Source organism: Capsicum annuum, chromosome 1 (genome assembly GCF_002878395.1).
Source record: "Capsicum annuum cultivar UCD-10X-F1 chromosome 1, UCD10Xv1.1, whole genome shotgun sequence".
Taxonomy (NCBI): Eukaryota; Viridiplantae; Streptophyta; class Magnoliopsida; order Solanales; family Solanaceae; genus Capsicum; species Capsicum annuum.
The window spans coordinates 153,568,448-153,596,415 of record NC_061111.1 but is presented as its reverse complement, the minus strand read 5'-3'; the positions used below and the strand labels follow the sequence as shown (position 1 = coordinate 153,596,415).

The 27,968-nt window shown below is 35.3% G+C and overlaps 2 pseudogenes; one reads left to right on the top strand and one right to left on the bottom strand.

The window, feature by feature from the left end:
- Positions 1-65: 65 nt before the first annotated feature.
- Positions 66-27,704, bottom strand: LOC107858939 (annotated as a pseudogene).
- On the top strand, positions 4,197-5,127 carry LOC107856503 (annotated as a pseudogene).
- Positions 27,705-27,968: the final 264 nt, after the last annotated feature.

The window sequence follows — 27,968 nt, the reverse complement described above, 5'->3', positions numbered from 1 at the left end:
AAATTTTTGATTGTTTGGCAAAAATGTTACCTAACTTGAAAGTACTATTAAGGTCAAAATGGTGGCTGAATGAAGATGCAACACAGTGACAAGAGCAATTTGCACTCTGCGAGTATTACAAGACTTTCTCCGGCAATCATAATCACCAACAGCTAATTACTTTCTTTTCCACAGACAGTTGAAATTTGACAGCATATCTTCTAGTTCAAGCAGACTTTCTAAGTAGTACTTATCTAAAGCTCTTCGATTTCTTTTTAGATGGCTTGTTAGGACCTGCAATAAATTCCTTAGCATCAATCTTGCCAATTGATTTTTGCTTCCTGAACTCCTTCGCCTTTTTCTGCAGCAACACCAATATGAATGTGCATCATATCATTAGCAATCCAAGAATCAAATTCCAGACACACAAGGATCAAAATCAAGACACACACATATATATAAGCATCATGGAAATACCTTCAATAATGATGCCATGGCAATGACACCCTCTTTATCAATGTTGGACATATCTTGGTTATGTGTTTTTGGTTCCTGCAGAAGTGCACACAAACAATGTTTAAGAGAAAATGTATATATGGGGTGCAAAAACAAACATGCCCTGATGAGATTATATGAATACAAACCTCAGGTGGAACAAAAGCTTGCTCCCATTTTTTCTTGTTTTCAGCAACCTTCTCAGCCTGTTTTACTTGCTTCTCTTCTCACTGCTTTGCCAACTTCTTCTTGTCACTTAAGAAGTACTCACCACTTTTCAGTTGTTAAGGATATATCTTAATAGATCCTTGTCACCGAAAAAGAGGAGACAATAGACATTTAAAGATCAAAATAAATAAACCACAAAATCCAGTGAACGCCAGTGAGATAATAACAAAGCAAAGCAATAGCAGGATTCAATAGAAAAACTAATTACAGCACCATGCCAGACTTCTAGTAATTGTCTAATGACAATTACACAGTACTGGAGCATACTGAAAATGGTTTATTATGCTTAAAACTCTACATATCAAATAGAGATAGAGAAAAGAAAAGTCAAACAAAATAAACGGACAAAGATATGGCCAAAATAGCAACTCACCTTACTAGGTTGATGAGGAGGTGGGAAAGGCATATATGGTTTTTCTTCATTGGTCTTAACTTTCTTTTATTTAATGTTCTTCCTGAATGGATAAAGACGAACAAAATAATATTCAAGGTTTAAAATTGGCACAACAGATTAAAAAATTAATCTGACTCAACACCATATGAAAGGATGACTTACTTCTTAAACTGCGGAAGAAATCTGTCCCAGTTCTCACTAGCCAGAGCTGGATTTCTTGCAAGCTCTCTCTTCAGCATAAGGATCTATGGTTGAAGATATGCCAGCAAAAGTGAATTATCAGATATTTTAGCCAGAACATAATATATAACCGCAGACCCCATGAAATTCATTTTTAATTATCATGCACTTGCTCATTTACCTTGATATGATGTAGCAGATGTATCTTTTTCAGTAGATAGTCCTCTACAATCCTCCTCACTTGTTTTAGACCTTTAAAGGAACCTATAGCAGCAACTGTGTTTCCTTACTCAATTCAAAGCAAGATTCAGGTTTGTTCTCAATTTTGACAAGAATATTTATATCATGCACTCTAAGATTCAATGATAAGAAAAAGCTTTAATATAAAACAAGAAAAGAAAAACAGCACCAAATTGCCAGTTTACATGTATAACAAGTTATCATTCGAATATACCTGGACAAAGATATAGCAACCAGTCAAAATATCCAGTGCCTACATTCAAAGTGATATATATCAAGCTATATGTCAGAAGGTAATAACTCGGAATGATTTATCAGATATTCACCAACATTCATGCAATCTATATCTCTATATTCTATAGATTATTAGATCTGGATGAGTCGCTGGTGAAGGTAGGAGGGTAGGACTAAATCTCACCTGGTTCTGGTCAAGGGTCATCAGTTTACCTGGCAATACCCATGATTAACAACTAACATAAAGGAGCAATAAAATAATTATCCATAAGAAGGCACTACCAGAAATTTGGTCTATGGCAACACAGGCAAAACCGTTGCAGTAGATGAGTAAACCGTTGTTGTAGAGGTATTGCGATAGTTAACAAACTGTTTCATCAGGTCGCGTGGCGATCGGTCTACTGCTACGGTTTTTGTAACAGTTTCATAAACCGTTGCTATACATGGCTGTAGCAACGGTTTTTACCATCACTATCGCAACACTTATTTGACATCAATTGAAACGAAATAAACTGTTGCCAATGAATTTTATGCAATGGTTATTATATCTATTGCAACAGTTAAATAAATATATTACACAACTCAGTTGACACTATTGCAACAGTTTTGTCATTAATGCTACAGTTTTTTTTGTAACATAAACTCTATAGCAATGGTTTAAAAGTTGTTGCCATAGGGTCTTATGCAACGGTTATTTTTATCAATTTCAACAGTTAATCATATTATTGCAACAATTTTATGGTTAGTGCTACACTATTTAGTGACTTTAAATGAGCTATCACAACATTTACAGGCTGTTGCTATAGCCGTAATAGTTGAATTGAATTTTCTATAGCAATGGTTCGAAGTTGCTATTGCAACAATTTAATGTGCTACAAAAATATGTATCCCTGCAATGACAAACGAATAATAAATACCAATAAACTAAAATACATGAAAAGATATAGAATTACAAAACAGTACGTTATCAATGTTCATCATTAAAATTGTATATTCAAAATATAAGCTTGCCATAGTAGTTAATATCCATAAACTATTGACATAAGTTTCAATGTGCTGTCGATTTCAAAAATGTCCTAGAACAAGTTACAAAAACCATCTAAAATCTTCTTAACGTTCTTCAATGTTCTCCTCATTTGCTTCTTTATTTTCTCCACCTACAAAAAAATAAAATCGTGTCATTAATCTTTGTCAATGTCCTCCTCAATGTAAAATTGTTTCACATTGTTGTCACAGGGAATATGAACTTTTTCAAATGCAACTGCCTCAAAAATACAAACAATAAGCAATAAAGCCACTTCAGAAAACTTTATCAAAATAAAATTGCAAGTAGTTACACCAAATCTACCATATAGTTAGACTAAGTTGCCTAAAACATTCCTACAAATTCATGCATTTCACTACTGTCTACTTTTGCTAATGCAGAATTTCACAACTATGAATTTATTGTAAGTATCCATTCACAATTTTATCTTGTAATTTAGAAAAAAATTTCAATATTATCATGGAATAGTTTTTTAAAAAAAAAAACAGGTTCAAGAAAAAAGTGTAACAAGGCTTTGCAGAACCAAGAATGTAATCACAATCAATGGGCAATTTCCAGGACCAACCTTGACAGTTCGAAACGGAGATACACTGGCTATTACTGTCGTTAATCGAACTCGTTACAACGTTACCATCCACTGGTAACTACCTTTTAAATGACCTTTTATGTGTACATATGTATATATTTTGACATTGTCCATGTAAAAATTTGAGAAGTCTTTAGTAGCTCTACATATCCCTTCACTTCACATAAAATCAATTGTATGTAACTATATAACAAGGACTATATGTCCCCTCTACTCTTTTTTTCCCATTTGCCTTTTATACTTAAAAACTTCTTTAGCTTTAGCTAGCTATAATACGGGGCATTTTTGAAAAGATGGAGGTACAATTACACCTCTCTCTTTGTCTCTCTGCAGGTACAATAACATGACTTCTTTATCTCATTCTCTCTTTTTCTTTGTCAACAACAACATATATACACCACCATGGTTGTCTTAATTACATATTCCACCTTGCTAACTTACATACATTAATAATGCTTACACTCGCACAAACACAAAAAGTTAGCCACTACCTATCGCATAGTTATTATTACTATCATGTATAATTAAGAATATAACAAGCAATATACATGTAAAACCACACATTCACCTGTCTTTTTCAACCATAAAGCTATGCTATCATCAACATATTTTAAAGAAAACATTACATTTCTTTTCCCACTTTTTCTCTGTCTCTCTTATAATTAAAAATTAATATATATACAAGAGGATTATACAGGACAAGTCTCACTTAAATAAAAGAGTCTCAATTAATTCAACTTTGTTTTCCTTTTGTTGATGCAGCTAGCTAGCTTATTAAAATTGATATACACAAGAAAGAAGAAGAGCTTACTTGTCCTTCTCAAGCTCCAGTCCCACCATATAGCCACCTTATCAAGATTTTTTAAGATGCAACCTTCTGGCAATTACAGCCCCAATATTATCAATTCCTCTTCTTACTTCAACATAGATATTCCATCTCCTTAAATGCAATACGAACCCGAATTTGTCCAATATTTTCATGACCTTCATTTCTCCCAACCCCCTCATGATCAGTATAATCTCGATACCAGTATTATGGTAGAAGAAGATTCCAACAAATTAAACAAACAGGAAAAAGAAGATCATGAAGAATTAGTACTAAAAAGCAGCAAGAACAAGAAGGATGAGATGAGCAATACCACTACTAGTACTATGCATAGGAAAAACAATAAGTGCGCTGCTGGTGCTGGTGTGGGTGCTTCAAAGAAAGATAGACACAACAATATTAACACGACTCACGACCCTAGAGACTGAAGAATGAACCTCACTCGAAATAACTCACAAATTCTTCAATTTACAAGGCTTACTCGGGTTTGATAAGGCCAGTAAAATAGTGGAGTGACTACGAGTGGCTACTCATAAAGTCAAAATCAGCAATCAACGAGCTCCAAAAAATAAACAAAGAAAACTGCAACGACACTATATCAATTAGTGCATCATCTCCTTCAGAGTCATGTGAAGTTATATCCGGTGTAATTAATGAATCTGCAACTAATAATACTAATAATGTTGTTCACAAGCAATAGAAGAAGAAGGTTAAGTCGATTCGTAGGAAAATATTTCATCCAGTTGTTGCAAAGGAATCGAGGAATCAAGCTAGAGCAAGGGCAAAAGATAGAACAAAAATAAAGAATAGCCTAAACAATAAGAATAATATTGGTGAATCCATGAACGAGCAGTAGCAGAACAACAAGATGAACAATAATTTGCTAGTGAATTGAAATAGGCCTCACACGGCTTCACTAGACTTTGAGTTTGTGTTTTGAACAAGAAAAGGAGATGAATAACAAGGCAACAATGCTAGTGAATCGAAAGAGCCCCACACGGCTTCACTAGACTTTAGATTCAACAACACAATGTTAACAAAATTACTAATGCTCTAAAATTTCAACAAAAATATAATGTGTAAGTACCTGAACAACACAAATTAAGGATGAATATGAACTTTTTGAGAAGTTCTGACAGTCTTGTACATCTCATTGTGACTGAATGGATGTTTCAAAGACGAGTAACAGACGTTATCAAATATGTTCAGATTAGAAAAATTGAAGCGAGAAAAGACAATAGAAATAGAAAGGAAGTGTGCCTTTCAACAACAACAAAAATATACCCAGTATATTCCCACCAAGTGGGGTCTGGGGAGGGTAAGTATACCAATTCATACCACTACCTCAAATATGAGATAGAGAGGCTGTTTTCGATAGACCTCCGGCTCAAAATAAAGCAATCTAAGATAAGATAAGGAATAAATGAGAAATGAAGAATCAGAAAATAGTATGCTCCCTCCCAAAGATAAGGGACATTTACACCTCATAATTATATCCATTATCATATTTTTTCTTTATTTAATTAGAAGCCTGATTGAGGAGTGAAATAAGCAAGAGCCATAGGGATTATGGAAAAAAAAGTTTTACCAACTATGAGAAAAGATATATATCTACTAGCATAAAGGCCAGTCAATGTAATATCACATTACTTCATCCGTAGACAAAGATAGAAGATAGGAATACCAATTAAGATGCTTATGAGCAAGAAACAAATTCATATCACACTGATCATATTAGCAAACATCTTAACTGAAACTCACATGTAATGTACATATTTAATTTGCCTGCACGGTAACTACTCATTATGGAACTGCCACACAAAAGATCTAGAAGCTAGAGAACCAGAAAAAATGAAATCCAGAAGTAGGACAAATCGCTCTAACCCAAATCAAACTAATACATAGTACAATGCCACCCAAATGATTATACTAGGTGGTCAAGGATCCACCTACAACAAGTAAGAGTGCACCAATGCTAAGAAACAATTACACTCGATCCAAATATATATATATTTTTTTAAATTGTGTATTTATAATTCATCCGCACTCATTATCACAAAGAAATGGGTAGCGCAGACATAATCAAGCCTACTAAATTAAAAAAATAAAGCCACCTCTACATACTGGATAAGCTTTTTTGACAGTTAAAAGAGAAAAAAACAACTACATATCACACAGATCGCATTACCGAACAACCTAGCAACAACTCAAATGGGTGATGCCACAGAACATCAAAGGTGCTACTGAGAGCTAGAACCTTTGGAAAGCTGATAGACCTATCAGGAACACCTGGTTGTTCCCTTTTCTGCTGTTTGGATAGCTCCTCGACCCTTGCGATGATGTTAGTAGGGTAAAGAATGTATTGGTGGATAAAGGTCCCTAGTGGATAGAAGGTAAAGCTTGACCTAACTGCCATTAATGTAATGGTCATGGAAGAAATGAAAGGAGTGTATTGATTTACCTTAAAGTACAAGACATGTGGTAATTTTACATGACCGCCTTTGTTTAACTCGGTCATCAACCATAGCAATGTTAACTTTGGGCACTCCTTTTATCACCACTAAGTCCAAGTAACCATTTGAAAACTGCAAAAACACTAAGTTATAATGCACGTATTGGAAGTTAAAATAGTTGCAGCTTAGTGCTTCTGTGAAATTACAATAAGAATGTATTAGCTAGGATTATATAGATAGGCTAATGTGTTTTCTATGCAAAGCAGGACCATGATATCACTTGTGCTAAATGAAATTTGATTTAACTTTACTAATGGTTTCACCTTCCAGTTCAACTGGTTCACCAAAAGATTCATAACCTAGTGCAGCCATAAATTTTATACAACTATTGTACCTCCTAAGCCGGAATGTTCGTTGCATTCCCTGGCCAAATAGTATCGGACTAAATTTAACGAGCATAATGATATGCTTTAAAGGAACCCCGTGTACTCAAAGTACCCAGTATTACTGCCATAAATGCACTATGATCTACTCAAAGGAAACAGATAGTAAACGTACATAAAAATCTATTAGAGCACTAGCCATCCATCTATGCTTCTTAGACTGGATATCAATACCAGCTATTACACCTGGAAAACAAGAAAACTCCAACATCAATATAATATCAATATCAACTATAATTGTCTATTCTAATTCGTTAAATACTTAATTATAGGAAAAAACACAAAGCTGAAGATGTAATACCCCAAGAGAGCATTAACACACTGAAAAACCGGCTTTTCCCCTGTGAAATAATAGCTACGTCTAGTGATTGCTTGTGAACTACAAAAAACCACCACGTGTGTTACATTAGACGAACACAAGATAGACCAACAGTAAGTACAACCCACCAAAAATCCCTAAAAATACGAAGACAAACATTTCCAATTTTAGATCGAAAGCTTTACCGCTAGTGGCAATTTCTGACAACGATGGCGCCACCTCGCCGAAGCTCCAAACCAAAAATTGGCAATAAAATTTGATGGGAAATTACCCCAGAAACCTAAATTTGTTATAGATTATTTTTTTGCAACCATGACTGGAGAGAAGATGATCGTAAAAGTTGAAGTTCCCTTCAGAAATTCCCTTCAACAGACGAGTTCATAATGGCAATTTCATCTTCAGCGCAACAATTGGAGGTCAAAAATGCGTATTCTAACTTGTTTTTGGTTTAGTGAGAGAAAATTGGAGAAAGAGGGAAAAGGGATTAGATTTTTTTTGCTTTTGGCGGGTTATACAAATAAGAGGGGGAAATACAGAGATTTAATAACTGTTGTAATTGATAAATATACGTGTTGCCATAGATTATTTTGTAGCTACTATTCATAAATTATTGTTATAGGGATGCCTATTGCAATGGTTATAAATTAGTGGCAACAATTGTGTTATTAAATTGTGGTATTAGAATCAAACTTTTTAACAACGGTTGTAACCGTTGCAATAGACTATCTACAATAACGATTTATGAACCGTTGCTTAAAAACTTGTTGCCATAGATCCAATTTCTGGTAGTGAGGTAGATTATTTACTCTCTAGAAGTTCAATTTAATTATTTGGCAGTTCAAAATCACAAATTTATCATTAAATATTATGGAAAAGTCTTCTTGTTGGAAGTTGGTCCATCCACTATAAATAAATAATTCATCCTGACTAGTAACAAACACAGTACAAATATTCTATAGTTCATGCCTGGCCTAAGCAAAGAAATAAGAAATACTCCTTGATAAAATGGTCTTTGGTCAAGAGAACAGTGTTTTGACAAAAATATTATTGTCCAAGTCCTACACAACAACAACGTACATAGGAAGTTCTCCTAGCTAGTTGCTCTTTTCCTAGAAAGGTGCAGAACCCAATCCACTAACCTTTAAAGTTGACGAATTGGGACCAACAAGATATTGTCTGCGTTTCATAAAACGATCCTGAAAAAAAATTAGAGTTTAAACACATGAGTTTAGACAACGCCAACCAAATGCACATGCCGTGAATACCTAAATAATTCATTATGTGACGATGAGCATTACATCCAATTCCCATTATAACTATTTTACTTATCTTGATTCAAAATTGAATGACACTGTTTCCTTTTCTGGGACATATGTTTGACACTATTCGACTAACAATATCATTCTCTATAACTTGTACAAGTTTAGGCATTCAATGTTTTGACTTTTTTGTGATGTCATTCCTATGAAATTTCCTTTGCAGCCACTACTTTAACACTTTTTCCCCTAACATTAATCCAAGATATATATAGTATATAAATATCACTATATATTAGCATCTTAAACTATATATCTAGTAAAACACTGTCATATAAAATGGAATGGACAAAGCAGTCTTTAATCGGAGAAGCTAAACATTCTTTCAAGATGCATAAGAAATAATATCTTAAATATAATATGCATAAGAATAATAATTAATAACTTAAATTTATATTGTAAGTTTAGAAATCATATCCATCTTTACTAGTACCTTTGACACAATAGTGATAATCAACAAGGCAAAAAGAACATATCAATCTAACTGCATATGGTGCAATTCAAGATACTTTAGTGAAGAACTGGTAAATAGGCAAACCTAGAAACAAATTTTATGCTAAGGAGATTGAGGTTCGAGTTTTCTCAAGGCAAAGGGATATGCACGATGGGAGAACAAATATGTATGCGACGAGTAGGGGGGCTGCGAGCCCTTTCATACTTATCAAAAAATATAATATTGTGGATGAACATACTTATCAAGAGTGTGTGTATATAGTGAAGGAACATTTTTACTCTACGAGCGTCCAACAACAAATTTGACAACCATAGTAATGCATATTATTATCAAAATTATCCGTTAGATAAAAGACAAAGTTGAAATATATGTACTTAATTTGAGTAGGGATGAGCATACCACACCTTGTTGTAAACCCGATTGCTGATCTTAATGATGTCACATTGCATCTTATCATTCAAGATTTTGACAACCTGTACAAGTAAATATCATTTAGAGTTAAACAACAGTTGAAGAGACTATTGGTTGATTTAAAGAACACATAAATATAGTGAAGCAATCCTCCAACTTGACATTCAAATTCCAGAGGAGACAGGAACAACAAACATGTTGATAAATGAATGTATTTTCTTCTCTTCTATTATACCAACGATCAGACAAAGTGAAAAACAAAAATAACGTAATAGAAAAGTAGAATAGATGGTCATTGAACTATATGCAATAGGTAGCTGAGTGCAGATCTTCTTTCTGCGAAGCAAAATACAAGCAAAATGAAGATATATGTTCTGCTAAGAAAATAAAATGACACATAAATCTCAAATATCACGCAAAAGTGACTTAAGAAATTTTTGAACCATTACTTGATAGCAGCCATATACCAAAGCCTCCCACTTTTTTAAAAAAAATCCTTTCCTTTGCAAACCATTCTGATTAAGCATAAGACAACTGCTGATCAAATTAAACATAAAGATGGTAAATAACTTTATAATTCAACACATAAACAACAACTCGATAAGTTAAACCTCCCCTGGATTATTGATTAAAACAAAAGTCAAGCCTTTCCTGGTTTTGAAACAAAGTGAGCACCATTCCATGAATAGAAGCAGGGCTCACTTCTAAAATAATGCTATTTACTAATTATGTAAGACCCCGCAAAATACTAAGTCTAATTCAGCCTCTTAAAGCTTGATAAGGGATCCAACACTTAAAATTTTTTAGCTAAGTATTAAAGACTTAGTTTCTTTTTAAGCCATTGAACTTTGAGGATTTATTTTGTGACCTTTTCGACCTTTGTTTGTCGATTTTTAAGTTGATTCATGATGGGGTAAGTCAATAGTACATCTCGGGTTATTTTTGAGATTTTTGGAATAGCATAAGGGCATGTTTAGGTTTCCAAAATAGTAGGTCAAAGCGATTTTGAGGCGCCGCCCAGCTTAGTCCCCCTCTCTAAGCAGGGCACCACCCTGGGTATTCCTCCGCTCTAAGTAGGGTGCCGCCCAGGGTATTCCCCTGGGCTATTTTTCTACAGTCTATCCCTGAACTCTTGAGGGTAAAAGGGTCATTTTCCCTTACCTATATAGCCCCAAAACAAGAGATTCAACCATAATTGAGCAATATATACTTGATTTCTCTCAAAATCTCCTAAGCACAAGACCTAGGGTCTCATAGAAGATTCAAATTCAAGGGATTTCACCGTTAATTTTCAAGAAGCTTTCATCCAAGGTATGTAAAGTATTCGTCCAAGGATCCCTTTCATCTTTGGAGTTCAAGAATCCTATTTTATATCATAACTTATGATGTTCATATTGTAGGTTGATTATGACCATGTTAATGTTGTCATATGATTCCCAAGTTGGAATACCTCAGAACTATGTTACACGCTTAGTCATGCATCTACAGATAATACAGTTTTCATAAGATTCATGCTCAGTTACCTTATGTTACCTAGTTATCCATTATCTTCTATGCATAATACTCTATTGTTTCAGTCCAGTTATTCAGACTAAGTATACTTTAGCCTTGTAGACCCAGTAGCCAGTATCAGTCATTCAGTTAATCAGATAAGTTAGTATGTTAGTGAAAAATCCTAAGTCTAATTCAACCCCTTAAAGCTTGATAAGGGATCCAACACTTAGAAAATTTTAGCTAAGTGTTAAGGACTTAGTTTCTTTTTAAGTCTTCGAACTTTGAGGATTTCTTTCATGATCTTCCCGACCTTTATTTGTCAATTTTTAAGTTGATTCATGATGGGGTAAGTCAATAGTGCATCTCGGGTGAGTTTCAGGATTTTTTGAAAAACATAAGGGCATGTTTGGATTTCCAAAATAGTAGCTCAAGGCAATTTTAAGGTGCCGCCCAGCTTAGTCCCTCTCTTTAAGCAGGGCGCTACCCTGGGTATTCCCCCTGGGCTATTTTTCTACAGTCCAACCCCGAACTCTTAAGGGTAAAAGGGTTATTTTACCACTCCTATATAGCCTCAAAATACGAGATTCAGCCATAATTAAGCAACATATACTTAATTTCTCTCAAAATCTCCCAAGGACAAGACCTAGGGTTTCATAGAAGATTCAAATTCAAGGGATTTCACCATTAATTTTCAAGAAGCTTTCATCCAAGGTATGTAAAGTGTTCATCCAAGGATCCCTTTCATCCTTGGAGTTCAAGAATCCTATTTTAAATCATAAATTATGATGTTTATGTTGTGGGTTTATTATAACCTTGTTGATGTTGTTGTATGATTCCCAAGTTGGAATCTTTAATGTGTTTTCATGAAATTATGTAGCATGTGGGTTGAAATCTATGATTTGATTGGATTAAAGTGATCATGTTGTATTATTTTGATGTTCATGCCTAAGTCTAAATTTATGCATCCTATGTGTTTGTCAAAATGCCTAAGTGAATAAGAATTGTGCATTATGACTCAATTGTGGACTAAATGGTGAAACCATACTTTACCCTCATGATCAAGATGACTCCTATGCTAAAGTTATGTCTTATAATTGTTTGATAGAATGCCCATGAGACTAGAATTGCAAAACTATGATATATTTGAATGCATTCTTATCCATGTACAAGATTTTGAATATCAAGTGCTTTATGAAGTCCCTTAATGATTGTATTATGAATTGTAGAAAATGGTCATGAGTTCAAGAAGCGTCATGTCCTATTTAGTTTCATCCTATCTATTCTTGGGGGTATTTCATACCCAACAATTTAACTGTGTGCCTAAAGCCAGTGTCAGTCTCATGATAATCTCAGTCATTATATGTTCAGTATAATCTAGTAGAAATCAATCAGTTACATGACTCAGGAAAACTCAGTAAGTCTCAATATGATTCCAGTCCAGTTCAGTATTCAGCTCATGTCTCAGTAATCTCAGTTGGTAAACAGAACTCAGTAGTATTCTGTGAGATAATGGAACTTAGTGAACTCAGTTTAGTTTAGTTAAATAGTACGATCAATAAGTTCAGTCCAGTATACTTAGTTCAGTGTCTATTCAGTTGGGAGTAGGATTCAGCACTGAGTAAACCTAAGGATGAGGGCACACACTGACATTTAAAGGATGTGATCCTTAGAAGCAATCCTTACATTCCAGAACTACGTAGCCAACGTAGGTTGAGATACTTCCTTAACAGAATAGGGTTGATACATCTCATTTGAGTTTTCTTTCTATGAGGGTTGACGTAAGAGCTTCCTAACAGAGAGGGTTACCTCATAACTTGTCTTAACTCGTGGCATGGTTTTGACACCCTTCTAGCTAGGGTTACAAGTTGGACCCTACCAATTTAGATTCAGGTCATGTCAGTTAGATGATTACCTCCTACAGTCTCAGTTTTAGATTCAGTCTTCAAAATAGAACTCAGTCCAGTTCTACAAAAACCAGGATTGTCATATACAGTTACTCAGCTCAGTAAAAAACTCAGATAGTTCTACAGATTTAGGACTATTAGATACGATTATCTATTTCAGTATAGAACTTATATAGTTTTATATAATTCAAGACTGTCAGAAATAGTCACTTCTTAGAATTAGTTATTCAGTATCCTACTATTAGTAAACTCAGATATCAGTAAATCTATGTTATTAATAGACTCAGTAATTAGAACTCAGTATCCAGTACTATCATGACCTCAGTTACAGTTATGTATTCATGCATGTATTCTCACGTAGTCATGTTCATGTTATTTAGTCAGTTAGTATTGTTCATGCATATGAACCCTTGAATTCAACTTACCGCACTTTGCATACCAGTACATTCCTACGTACTGACGCATACTTTTCTCTTGTGCTATGGTGTATTATACCATAGGTTCAGAAGCACGAACTTTAGAGCACCCTTAACAGTTTAGATCCTATCCGCAGTAGTAGACTTAGCAGCGAGTCCTCCTCATTCGAGGACACGATTATTTGATTATTTCATTCTTACAGTACTTAGATATTTCAGTTGATGGAGTTAGTTGGGGACATGTCCCATCAACTCCTTATTCAGACTGTTTAGATAGTTAGCAGCTTTCAGACTCGATGTTTTAGACTATAGCATATTCAGATATTTACTTCAGTTTTGGTATTATGATACCGTATTATTCAGATGTTATTCGGTATTGAACCTTATGGCAATTTTCAGGTCATTATTTCTGCATTATACAATATTATGTTATAGTTATTGTAGCAGGTACCAGTCATGGGTTAGCTAGTGGTCTTTCGATATTATTAGCACCGTGTAATGTCTGGGGTTTAGAATTCGGGGCATTACAAACTTGGTATCAGAGCCTAAGGTTTAATAGTGTCCTAGGAAGTCTGAAAGGCATATATAGTAGAGTCTTGTGCATGGGTGTGTAGCGTGCCACACTTATGTACAAGAGGCTATGAGATATTTTAGGAATAGTTTCCCTTCTTTCAGTATTCATGTTATGAGAGTGAGCATGAGCTCCAGTTAAACTCTCAGTCTAATTTGTTTCTTCCTTTCATTTATAGAACATGACTCCCAAAAGGACTAATGAAAGAAGAAACGGTAATCAGTCAACACCTCATCGTATTCAGGAAGATCCCTTGGAAGAGCATGTCTCTCATATAGAATTCAGGATTGCATTCACTACTCTAGCCAATTCGATCACAGCTCAGAATGAACGACTAGCTACTGTTCCAGATAACCCAGTGGTTAATTCTACTGCAGCTAGGATTCAAGACTTTACTAGAATAAATCCTCCCCTATTTTCAAGTTCTAAATCTGAAGAGGCTTCGCAAGAGTTCTTCAATCAAGTCCAGAAAGTCACAGATATCAGGCGAGTGGCTTCCAATGAGAGTGTTGAGTTATCCACCTATCAGCTACAAGATGTGGCCCATACGTGGTTTAAGTAGTGAAAGGTAGATAGAGGTACAGATGCAGAGCCCATAGAATAGGAAGAATTTGCTACAACCTTCTTAAATAGGTTCTTTCCCCTAGAGCAGAAAGAAGCCAAAGTATTAGAATTCATCAACCTCAGACAAGGTAGCATGAGCATAAATGAATACTCCATCAAGTTCACTCAGTTAAACAGGTATGCTCCTTATATAGTAGCAGATAGTAGATCCAGGATAAGTAAGTTTGTGTCTTGGGTATCGGGTAGAGTGGTCAAAGAGTGCAGGGTTGTGATGTTGATTAAGGATATGGACATATCTAGGCTTATGGTCCATGCTCAATAGATTGAGGATTAAAAGCTTAAGAAGAAAGAGAGGGAAAATAAGAGAGCTAAAACTGGCAATTATAGTTTTTCTCAGCCAGGGTCGCAGGGTGGTAACCGTTATCAGCATAGTTAGAAGTTTTCAGCACCTGTTCTATCTTTAGCTTGTGCACCAGTACCAAAGTTTATAAATAACCGTAGGGATGGGGAGCTAGGATCCAAGGCCCAGGGTAGTGAGAGAAGGATTTTTTCTAATCCACTTTGCGAAGAGTGTGGCAAGTATCATAAGGGTATATGTAGAGACGACAGTGATATATGTTTTGGATGTGGCGAGTCAGGTCACAAAGTTTGAGATTGTCCTAGGCCTAGCCCTCAAAGTCAGCACGATCGTCCTTCAGCTCAGTTCGGTCGCCCGAATTAGTAGGGTGCCACTTCTAGTGCTACTAGTGGGCAACGCCCAAACAAACTCTATGTACTTTAGTCCCGACAGGATCAGGAAAATCCTCCTGATGTTGTCACTGGTACATTATAGATCTTTTATTTGTATGTTTACGCTTTGCTAGATTTAGGAGTTTCTTTGTATTTTGTTACTCCTTATATAGTAGTTAATTTCGATGTCAGTCCCAAAATTCTAGCAGAGCCCTTCTCAGTCTCTACCTCAGTAGGTAAGTTTATCATAGCCCGGTAGGGATACAGGAACTTCTTGATTATGATATCTCAGGAAGTCAGGCTTTTGGATTTCAGTAGTAATATCAATATACGTAGAGGAGACATGGGTGGGAATAATGCCCAACCCATCTTTACCTCAGCATAAAGATTTGTACCTCAGTTATCATGATGTCTATACATGCCTTACATGTCAGCTCTATGTAATGACACCCATATTCGTGCACGTTAACAAAAATTATGTACGCTTATAGTTCCTAGTATAAGGAGTTCTAATTTACTCAATAGTACGAATCATGTCCCACAAATACAGAAACTCTGAACTTAGGTCATGCAGCTCATGACTATGTACTTATGTCATGCTTTATAGTATACTTAGTTCCCTCAACTCACGCTACGCTCCTAGCGATCGAATAAATTTAGATTACATCATGTATACCCTCAATTTAAATCTCTTGATAAATCCATGATATTGATATTCTGTCCCTCAGGCCTCAGTTAAGTGTCAAGTTTGGTATAGTATTTATTCAGGAATCATCAGATCCTCGACATATGTCAATCTTCCCCATGTAGTTATCAGACCTCAACATTTAGTTTCTATATGAGTCCCAGTTACAGTCTTAGTTACAGTGTCAACTTCAAGTCAGTAATCATATCAGAAACTCAGTTTAGTATCAGGTTTACTTAAGCATCGTGTACAGTTATCAGATACTCAGTTGTTAGTGTTTTAGTACCTTAATTTACAGAATACCTCAAAACCATGTCACACACTTGGTCGTGCATCTACAGATAATACAGTTTTCACGAGATTCATGCTCAGTTACCTTATGTTCCCAGTCAGCCATTACCTTTTATACATAATACTCTATAGTTTTAGTCTAGTTATTCAGACTAAGTACAATTCAGCCTTGCATGCCCAGTAACTAGTATCAGTCATTCAATTAATCAAATAAGTTAATATGTTAGTACATTCGTTCTCAGCGCCTGTGCGAACATCTTCAGTAGACTCAGGTAAAGTATCGCACAAAGATAGAGAGTGTAGTTGAGTATATGTTTCAGTATAAGTGAGTTCGTAAAACCAGTAATCCAGCATGGCAGTCAGACGAACAAAATTCATATAACGTGGTTTTCCATCTTTCCATCTAGTCACACTATCCGGAGTCTCATGAATGTGATCATTCTAAAACGGACCAACCAAGTAGTTGCGTATTCAGCTTAGTTCATTTATCATGTCTTAGTTTCAGATCCCAGATATTCAGTCATGATTTAGCTAGTAGGTGCCTTGAGCACCACCTCAGTTTTCCTCAATAGCTCAACAAAGTCAGCCCAGCATTCTTCAAGGGACATAGTGTCCCAAGGAGGAGATACACTATAATCCTTCAAATTTTCATGAAATAAACATGCCACTCTCTTCTCTTAATGAATCTAGTTTGGAGTAAGGGGTACTCATAAGTACACCCTCAAACTTTAACCCCAGTCGTAAGCCACGTATTCAAGGTGCTTAATACAGATCACGATATCCAGCTCATGTATCATGTTCCAGACTCAGTTATATTCTCATGTTTCCGCTCATGCATATTTATTAATTAATCTCAATCTCATTAGCATTTTCAGTTTAAGGTGACAGTCTTCCTTGAACTCGTTCAATTTCATGCTTAGATTTCAATTATTAACTTGGTATAAAATACCATTGGATATTCAGTCATGCATTCATGAGTCAGTTCAGTTATTCATGCATCAGATATGCATGCTCAATTTAAGAAAACTTAGCTTATCGTTAATCCCAGTCATGCATTCATGAATCAGTTACTCATGCATCAGACATGCATGTTCAGTATGATACATTCAGTGTATCAGTCATGTCAGTCATGTCAGTTATGTAATCTTATTTCAGATGTTCATGTCCAGTAAAAAAGTTCAGTCTATCAGTGTTCATGATTTAGCCAATCTCATTCGAGGATAATGCTGCCAAGGGGGAAATAGTATAAGATCCCGCAAAATTCTAAGTCTAATTCAACCCCTTAAAGCTTGATAAGGGATCCAACACTTAGAAAATTTTAGCCAAGTGTTAAGGACTTTTTTTCTTTTTAAGTCTTCGAACATTGAGGATTTATTTCATGACCTTCCCGACCTTCATTTGTCAATTTTTAAGTTGATTCATGGTGGGGCAAGTCAATAGTACATCTTGGGTGAATTTTGGGAATTTTAGAAAAGCATAAGCTCATGTTTGGGTTTCCAAAATAGTAGCTCAAGGCGATTTTGAGGCGTCGCCCAACTTAGTCCCTCTCTCTAAGCAGGGCGCCGCCCTGGGTAGTCTCCCACTCTAAGAAGGGTGTTGCCATGGGTATTCCCCCTAGGCTATTTTTTTGCAGTCCAACCCTGAACTCTTGAGGGTAAAAGGGTCATTTTCCCACTCTTATATAGACCCAAAACACGAGATTCATCCATAATTGAGCAACGTATACTTGATTTCTCTCAAAATTTCCCAAGAACAAGCCCTAGGGTTTCATAGAAGATTCAAATTCAAGGGATTTCACCTTTAATTTTCAAGAAGCTTTCATCCAAGGTATGTAAAGTGTTCATCCAAGGATCCCTTTCATCCTTGGTGTTCAAGAATCCTATTTTAAATCATAAATTATGATGTTCATGTTGTGGGTTGATTATGACTACGTTAATGTTGTTATATGATTCTCAAGTTGGAATCTTTAATGTGTTTTCATGAAATTATGTAGCATGTGGGTTGAAATCTATAATTTGATTGGATTAAAGTGATCATGTTGTATTATTTTTATGTTCATACCTAAGCCTAAAGTTATGCATCCTGTGTGTTTGTCAAAATGCGTAAGTGGACAAGAATTGTGCATTCTGACTCAATTGTGAACTAAATGATGAATCCATTCTTTATCCTTATGATCAAGATGACTCCCATGCTAAAGTTTTCTTGTAATTGTTTAATAGAATGCCCGTGAGACTAGAATTGTGAAACCATGATATATTTGAATGCATTCTTATCCATGTACAAGATTATGAATATTAAGTGCTTCATGAAATCCCTCAATGATTGCATTATGAATTATAGAAAATGGTCATGTGTTCAAGAAGTGTCATGTCCTATCATGCTATCTAGTTTTGAGGTATTTAATATCCAACAATTTAACTGTGTGCCTAGAGCCAGTGTCAGTTTCATGATAATCTCAGTCAAGCCATTTTCAGTAGAATTTAGTTAGTTATATAACTCAGGAAAACTCAGTAAGTCTCAATATGATTCCAGTCCAGTTCAGTATTCAGTTCATGTCTCAATAATCTCAGTTAGTAAACAGAACTCAGTAGTATTCCGTTAGATAATGGAACTTAGTGAACTCAGTTCTGTTCAGTTAAATAGTATGATCAATAATAGTTCAGTCCAATATACTCAGTTCAGTGTATATCCAGTTGGGAGTACGATTCAACACCGAGTGAACCCAAGGATGAGGTCACACTGATAGTCAGAGGGTGTGATCCTTAGAAGCAATCCTTGCATTCCAGAAGTACTTAGCCAGCATAGGTTGAGATACCTTCTTGACATACTTAGGATGATACATCTTATTTGAGTTTTCCTTCCAGGAGGGTTGACAAAAGAGCTTCCTAACAGAGAGGATTTCCTCATATCTTGTCTTTACCCGTGGCACGGTACCGACACCCTTCCGACTGTGGTTACAGTTTGGACCTTACCAGTTTAGATTCAGGGTTTGTTGGTTAGATAATTACCTCCTACAATCTCAATTTCAGATTCAGTCTTCAGAATAAAAATTAGTTTAGTTCTCAGAAACCAGGACTGTCAAATACAATCACTCAGCTCAGTAAAGAACTCAGATAGTCCTACAGATTCAGGACTATCAGATACGGTCATCTATTTTAGTATAGAACTTATATAGTTCTACAGAATTCAAGACTATTAGAAATAGTCACTCCTTAGAATCAGTTATTTAGTATCTCAGTATTTGTAAACTCAGATATTAGTAAATCCATGTGATCAGTAGAATCAGTAATCAGAACTCAGTATCCTGTACTATCACGACCTCAGTTATAGTTATGTATTCATGAATGTATTCTCATGTAGTTATGTTTATGTTATTCAGTCAGTTAGTATTGTTCATGCATATGAACCTTTGCCTTCAACTTACCCCACTTTGCATACCAGTAAATTCCCACGTACTGATGTATACTTTTCTCTTGTGCTATGGTTTTTATATCATAGGTTCAGAAGCACGATATCTAGAGCACCCTTAGCAGTTCAGATCCAATCTGCAGCAGTAGACTTAGCGGTGAGTCCTCTTTATTCGAGGACATGATTATTTGATTATTTTATTCTTATAGTACTTAGATATTTCAGTAGATGGATTTAGTTGGGGACATGTCCCATCAACTCCTTATTCAGTCAGTTTAGACAGTTAGAGGCTTTCAGACAAGATGTTTCAGACTATAGCATGTTCAGACATTTACTTTAGTTTTGGTATTGTGATACTGTATTATTCAGATGTTGCTCAGTATTGAAACTATGGCAGTTTTCAGCCTATTATTTCTGCATTATACAGTATTATGTTACAGTTATTGCAGCAAGTACCAGTCATGGGTTAGCTAGTGGTCCTGTGGGATTGTTTGCACTGTGTAATATCCGGGGTTCAGAATCCGGGGTGCTATAGATTACTACTAAAAAATTCTAACCAAGCATCTAGTATAAAAAATGAATCATAGATGATGAGGAACAACAGGAATAAAAAAAAATACAAACACGGGGAGTAGGGACACTTCTTGACAAAAGTTTTATCAGATCCCTAGCTTTTACAATAATAAAAGGATCCCTTGTTTTCATAGTAGTCAAAACTGTCATGGATCCTGCAACCTGACCAACAACAAAAGAAAACATAAACATATAATATTACTTGCAAAAGTGCAGACAAAATACTAGTATTCATTAGAGAGTAAAAATGGGAAGACAAATATAGAAAAGCAATACTAATAAATAACAGCCGGTCAAATGTAATAGATAGTGTGATGCTCTTTAAAGTTGCCGACATATCACAAAAACTTAAAATATTACCAATATACAACCCCTATCAATGAAATAAATATTGTATTTTGCATATACTTTCTCTATGTCAGAGAACAGTTCTCTTTAAAGCCCCTAACAATATAATAAATTTCACAGATATACATGTTTTCCCTACGTAGGGAACTTCTTCGCCAAATCCCCGGAACCTTAACATCGCTTGATATTAAGTAGATAACTAAATAAGATGTTAAAGTATGACAAATAAGGAACCTTAACCCAGTATCACTCAGGCATCCTATTTTTCATTTTTTATTTTCTTGTTAATGTAGAATAGGTTTCATTTTAACAATACCACGAAGGTACTGAGAAGAGTTTGAGATGAAAGCGGTTACAATTCTTAACTCTCCTAATTCTATTCAAAAAATCCAAAAATTATGACAGACAATCCAACATTTTGATGAAGTAACTGTTATTGATTGACATCAAGAAGATGCTAAAAATAGTACAAAGAAATTAGAGAAAGCTAATTTCAAAAGAAGCACTGGAAGAAGTTTTAAAAGGAAGTGATAGCAACGGTTTAATGGGCTATGATTTACCACACATGGAGAGCTAGGAATTAGAGGCTATTCAAAGGAACCACTATACAGACCGCTGAAGTAGTTATACTGATCAAATGAGAAATTATAAAAAAGTTGAGTCACTGCGATCATCAAGGAAGGCAACAAAATTAGGTTCTTTTTGCATATGTTACTTTGTCATTAGGATTACCTTATTGCAGAAAATTGGCTATGTAATTCGTTTTCCTTGCTAGAGGTTTGTTCTTCATTCGCCCTTCCTAGAAGGTGGATATAGGAATAAATACTCTTTAGCTGTATTGATTTTGTTCGTTAATGGTAATTTTCACAAGGCTACCAAAAAAAATATAGGGAAAGCTCCTAGATACAAAAACCTACAGATAGAGCAATGAGCCATTTCTTTAAATGAACAAAATGTCTAGTTGTTAAGCCAAAGACAAAAATCTAACGAAATCTGGGAATAACATTATTTACAGGGTTAAATTATTCTAGATGAAAAGAAACATCAAACACTTAAACTTCAGAGAAGAGTTATCTAATGCCCTAAGTTTGGTAACCCAGACGCTACACGGTGCTAACAATCCTGAAGGACCACTAGCTATCCTATGACTTGTACCTCCTGAAATAACTATATAATAATACTAAAATATCCAGTAGATGGGATGAAATTTCCATAAGGTTTAATATTGAAATACAGATAAAAACATAACATCTGAAAATACGGTATATCAATACCAAAACAAAAAAAAATACTGTCTGAACATCTAGTCTGAAAAGCCATTAAAACTGAATTGTCTGAATGAGGAGTTGATGGGACAAGTCCCTAACTAACTCTGATTGCTAAAACTAACAAAGTATGAAATAATGAAGTAATGAAATAATCATGTCCTTAAACTATAAGGACTCACCACTGACTATGACTGCTAAAATCTGGAATGCTACTAATGCTCTGGAGCTCGTACTTCTGAACCTATGGTATACAACACCATAGCGCAAAAGCAAAGTATGCGTCAGTACATGGGAATATACCGGTATATAAAGTGGGGTAGGCTGAATACAAGGGTTCATATGCATGAACTATAACTGACTGAATACTTGAACATGACTACGTGAGAATACATGTATGAATACATGAACTGTAACTGAGATCATGATGACACAGAATATTAAATATGAATACTGATAACATGAGTTTCATATAACCGGTATACTATTAGCTGAGTGACTTTGTCAGACAGTCCTGATTCTAATAGAACCATCTGAGTTCTGTACTGAGCTGAGTGACTATATCTGACAGTCCTGAATTTGAAAAAATATCTGAGTTTTATTACTGAGACTAAGACTGAGACTATGGGAGGTAATCATCTAACCGACATGCCCCTTTTTTAAATAAATTTGGGGTCCAACCTAACCTCCGTTGGAAGGGTGTCATTACCGTGCCACTGATAAAGACACTGAAGAGTGACCCTCATCTGCTAGGTACTCGAGTATGAACGGTAGGACCCTCATTTGTCAGTTTAAGCCACCTCATCAACCCTCAACTTTTAGGTTATGATGTCTCAACCTACGCTAGCTACCTAGTTTTGAAACACAAGGATTGCTTCTAAGAATCACACCCTCTACTGGTAGGTGAGTTCCCATCCTTGGGTTTAATCGGTGCTGAATCCTACTCCCATCTAAATAGACACTGAACTATTTATACATGAGCTGAACTTAACTAAGTTCACTGAGTTCCATTGATTGACAAAATACTATTGAGTTTCTGATAACTGACTAAGTTTACTGAGGATCTAACTAAATATTGAATGGGACTGAACTGATACTGAATTTACTAAGTTTTTCTGAGTCATGTAACTGACTGAGTTCTACTGGTCATGGCATGCCTGAGATTATCTTGAAAATAACATTGTCTTTAGGTAACCAGCTAAATTGTCGGGTATTAAATACCCCCAAGACTCGATAGCAATATATGTAAATCATGGCATAAGCTTAAAAGCTCAACAATGGATACATGTTCATAATTCACTCATTAAGACATTTTAACAAACACTTATGATGTATTACTTGTACATGAATGAGGAATACATGTTAGCATACTATAGCATGGCATCATTCCATTCTCATGGGCAATTTATCAAACACTTGTATGAAATAACTTGCATATAAGCTAACATGGCATGGTTTCTTTCTCTTTCTAGTTCATATAGGCAATTCATCAAGTACTTAGTGAGCATGGTATATGTAGACCACACTACCCAACAAGTAAGCATCATAATTCAAATCCACATTGACAATTTCAAGGTTTAAACATGGATTCATGGGATATTACACATATATCAATTAATCCACATAAAATTTATCATAACACATGGATTTGAATTCCAATTAATTATTATAGATATGAAAATAATCAAACCCAACATGAAATTCATGAAATTCACATACTTGAACTTTAAAAATAGTTTCTTGGGCTCCAAGGGTGGAAGGGATCCTAGGATGAACACTTTACATACCTTTGTTAGAGAATCTCTGAAATTTAATGGTGAAATCTTGAGTTCTTGATTTGAAATCGAATCACCTCGGGTTTTTGTTCTTGAGAATTTTGTGAGATAATGAGTTTATTTGCTCTTTAAGGTGATAATTTTGTATTTTAGGGGCTGAGAGTTGAGGGAAAAAGACCCAAATACCCTCTGGACGCGGGTTTAAAAGATAGAAAAACGTGCACAGTGACGCTATAGCTGATGTGGCGCATCGAGGATACCAATGTCATAACCACTGCATCGCGCCAACATCGCACCGGTTCACTGGAAATTGCCCTGAGGAAAAATTTCTCTGTCGACGCGATTGGTGATGCGGCGCGCCAACATCGTGTCGACTCACTATTTTGGTCAATAGAACATGGTCATAACTAGGTCCAAAAAATCTAAAACTCATCCGGGAACCCCAATTGACTTGCCCCATCATGAATCAACTTTAAAATCAACAAACGGAGGTCAGAAAGGTCATGAAATAATTACTCAAAGTTTGGAGGCTTAAAATGAGATTATTTCTTTAAAACTTTGCTAAATTTTTGAAGTGTTGGGATCCCTTAAGAAGATTTAAGGGATGAATTTTTGACTCAAAATTTTACGGGGTCTTACGATATCTCCCCATTGGGAATATTCAACCTTGAATGAAACTAATTGAGGTGGGAGAAATGATAAACTGAAGTACATATAGGACATGCACAACTGAAACTTGATTTCATGACTGAAACTGATATAGCTGATAAGATTAATTTCTCATACTAAGCCTGCATATCTGATACATGATTACGTGACTGAACTGACACATGAATGCATGATTGAATATTCAATGGTACTTGGTACCAAGTTTGTAATGGAAATCTGAAAATGAAATGGAATGAGGTTAAGGAAAAATGTTACCTTAAAATGAGTCTGAGTTCGCGGAGAAGAGGTTAGGATACTTGGCTTGCATGTTTGCTTTTGCTTCCTAAGTAGCTCCCTCAACGGACTGATTCTGCCAAAGAACTTTGACTAGAGGAACTTCTTTGTTCCTAAGTCTGTGAATCTAATAGTCTAGGATTTTGACTGGAATTTCCTCATAAGAGAGATTGTTCTGAACATCTATGCCCTCTGTGAGGATTATAACAACTGGGTCACCTATGCACTTCTTAAGCAAGGAAACATAGAACACTGGATGAACTGAGGCTAGATCTGATGGCAATTCGAGCTCATAAGCTACTTTACCGAAGCGACTGAGAATTTTGAAGGGACCGACATATCGAGTACTGAGCTTTTCCTTCTTGCCAAACCTCTTCACTCCCTTTATGGAAGAGATCTTTAGATAGACAAATCCACTAGTCTCGAACTCGAGATCCTTTCTGTGCACATTTGTGTATGATTTCTAAGTGATAGGAACGGTTTAAGGGGCTATGATTTACCACACATGGAGAGGTAGGAATTGGAGGCTATTCAAAGGAACCACAATACAAACCGCTGAAATAGTTATACAGATCAAACAAGAAATTATAAAAAAGTTGAGTTACTGAGATCATCAAAGAAGGCACACAGAAGTAGGGTCTTTTTGCATACGTTAATTTGTCATTAGGATTACCTTATTGCTGAAAATTGGCTATGTAATTAGTTTTCTTTGCTAGAGGTTTGTTCTTCATTCGTCCTTCCTAGAAGGTGGATGTAGGAATAAAAACTCTTTAGCGTTATTGATTTTGTTCGTTAATGGTAATTTTCACATGGCTACCAAAAAAATATAGGGAAAGCTCCTAGATACAAAAGCCTACAGATAGAGGACTGAGCCATTTCTTTAAATGAGTAAAAAGTCTGGCTGTTAAACCAAAGATAGGAAGCTAATGGAATCTGGGAATAACATTATTTACAGGGTTAAATTGCTCCAACTGAAAAGAAACATCAAACACTTAAACTTCAGAGAAGAGTTAGAAGTTGAAATCCCATCAAAACATCCAGTTCTATTTTGTGCTACTATGGAGTCAGGGTTCACAGTTCACCGATAGAGGTTTGGATGAGAGATCTTCAAGGGTTGGTCGAGAACCCATTTTTCATTCCAGAAACTCACTATATTTCCATTCCCAACAAAAAATGAGACATCAAGAAAGAAATCATCTATGAGCTTTTATAACCCTCACACCATAATTAGATTTTGTAAACATTTTTTCTTAAAAAAATGTGAGCAAATCAAGAATCCTGTTAAAAACTTGACGTTTTATCCATAGCCATTTGCAATGAGGAAATCCATTTTTTCAACAATAACTTAGATTTCATTATTTCAACTCAGCAAGCTCATTATTATATGAGCGGTTGAAAATGACATGATGGGCAACGCCTCTCGTGTTAGTTCCCCAGCGAGTTCCAAAAAGAATCAATGTTAAGCCTAAATTTTGGGTGGCACATCAATAAGATTTAATTCTGGATAAATACTGTTTAATTAAGGATCATTAAACACTAGCCAACTCAGGAATGTTTATCCTGTAGTTAGCAGAGAGCAATTTTACTTCTTGCCAAAACACATGAGTCAGATGTATGTAACCTTCGCTCTCAAGCTCGCTGGTACGATTTAACACCTTACCAACTAACAAATACTACATAGTTCTAGAAGTATTCTACCAGTTATAGACAACAATGAAATTTTCTTTTTTTTTTACATGTATGTGTGTGTGAGAGAGAGATAGATGAGGGTTATAATGACTTACCATGTTCAGTTCATAGGTAATTCCATATTCTTTCAAGGCACCTTTTACAATAGGACAACACTCTTGCAAATATTTCTCTGATAAAAATGTTCAATTATAACATAACACACGCTAATGTTTCAAATTACAAATTCACAAGAAATATTATTAGTTTTTTACAAAAAAAAAAAGTAGAACGACATACTTATCAAGAAAAAGTTAAACGCAAACATCATCAAGTAAACGGATAATTTATAAGGAGAAACTCAATAATGTATTTTAACTGATTGATTCATTAAAAATCCCGACCTGCTCAGCAGACTTTGTATTGTCAATTCTTTATTAACAAATTATTGAAGAAAGAAACAACTAAACGGCACTCCAATAGATATAGGAATTGCTTTCTCTTTCTTCAATTTGGTATTATCAGAACTTCAACTTACGTTTAACCATATCATGTATCCAGATATTGGCAAGCAAACGATTAATATGTTCCAACCAAAATTTACATTCAAACAACATATATAACTATTGGAATAAGAGAAACACTACAAGGAACACACATTCCATCAAAATTCCTAAGGTGCCTAATTCCAACCAGCCCCTGCACACACATTTACTCTAGTTTTTACGATTTGATCATGCATGCATTGACTAAGATGCAACAATTAGTAGGTGTGAAATTTTGGTCATTGAAGTTGTTAAAAGGGGACCTGGTAGATCTAAAATCACACGAAAGAAAGTTGTTCTGAAAGACCTATAAATTCTTGGAATCTATGCCGACTCAGTTATAGATAGAGCACAATGAAAGAAAGAGATCCCTACAGACAACTTTTATTTTGTTTGGTATGATGATGATTATGTGCGCTGAGGAAAAAATGAGGATTCATAAAGTCGACTCCAACTTATTTTCGAACTGAGGTGTTGCTGTTGGTTTTTGGTTTTGCAATTAACCGTACTAATCTAAAATGTACCCAAAGCTCCAACTTGGAATTTGACTATGAAATTAGTGAGTTGACATTGGAATTAATGCGGTGAAGTTTTATGATTTACCAAGTCTTCGTTAATCCAACATCAAAACGTATTGTACAGTAATTAGTAATGCAAAGAGTGATGTTATGAAGTAATTTCATTCTTTTTTTAAGTATTCATTGGACAATGGATAAAACTCCCTAACCTCTGTACTGAGGGAATAGAGTTGAAAAGGTAGAGACTTCAAGCAGTCCACTCTGATTCCACTCTGGATCAAACTTTTCAATCTTCCAACGGTCAATGCTTGGATCACCCCATGGCTTTGGCCTGCCATGTTTCTGCTTGTGCTTCCGCTTTGGATTCGACTCTTCATTCACATTTAAACTCTTCTCTTCTGCCATTTCAGTTAATGAAATTTCCCTAAATTTCCACAAATTATTATTATTCTAAAGTGACATTACAATCCATAGTTGAATCAAAAGAGCTGCCAAGGCATAAACTTTATTAATTCATATCAATCAACAACAGTTTTTACCTAAATTGGTTGGATTTCAATCAGCAAATAATTTTAATTTCAACTTCAACTTCAACAAACTAAAACTCAAAGTATAAAAGCTTGATTTTTCGAGCAAGAAAAAAAAGAGAGGAGGCGGCTTGTTTGGGTT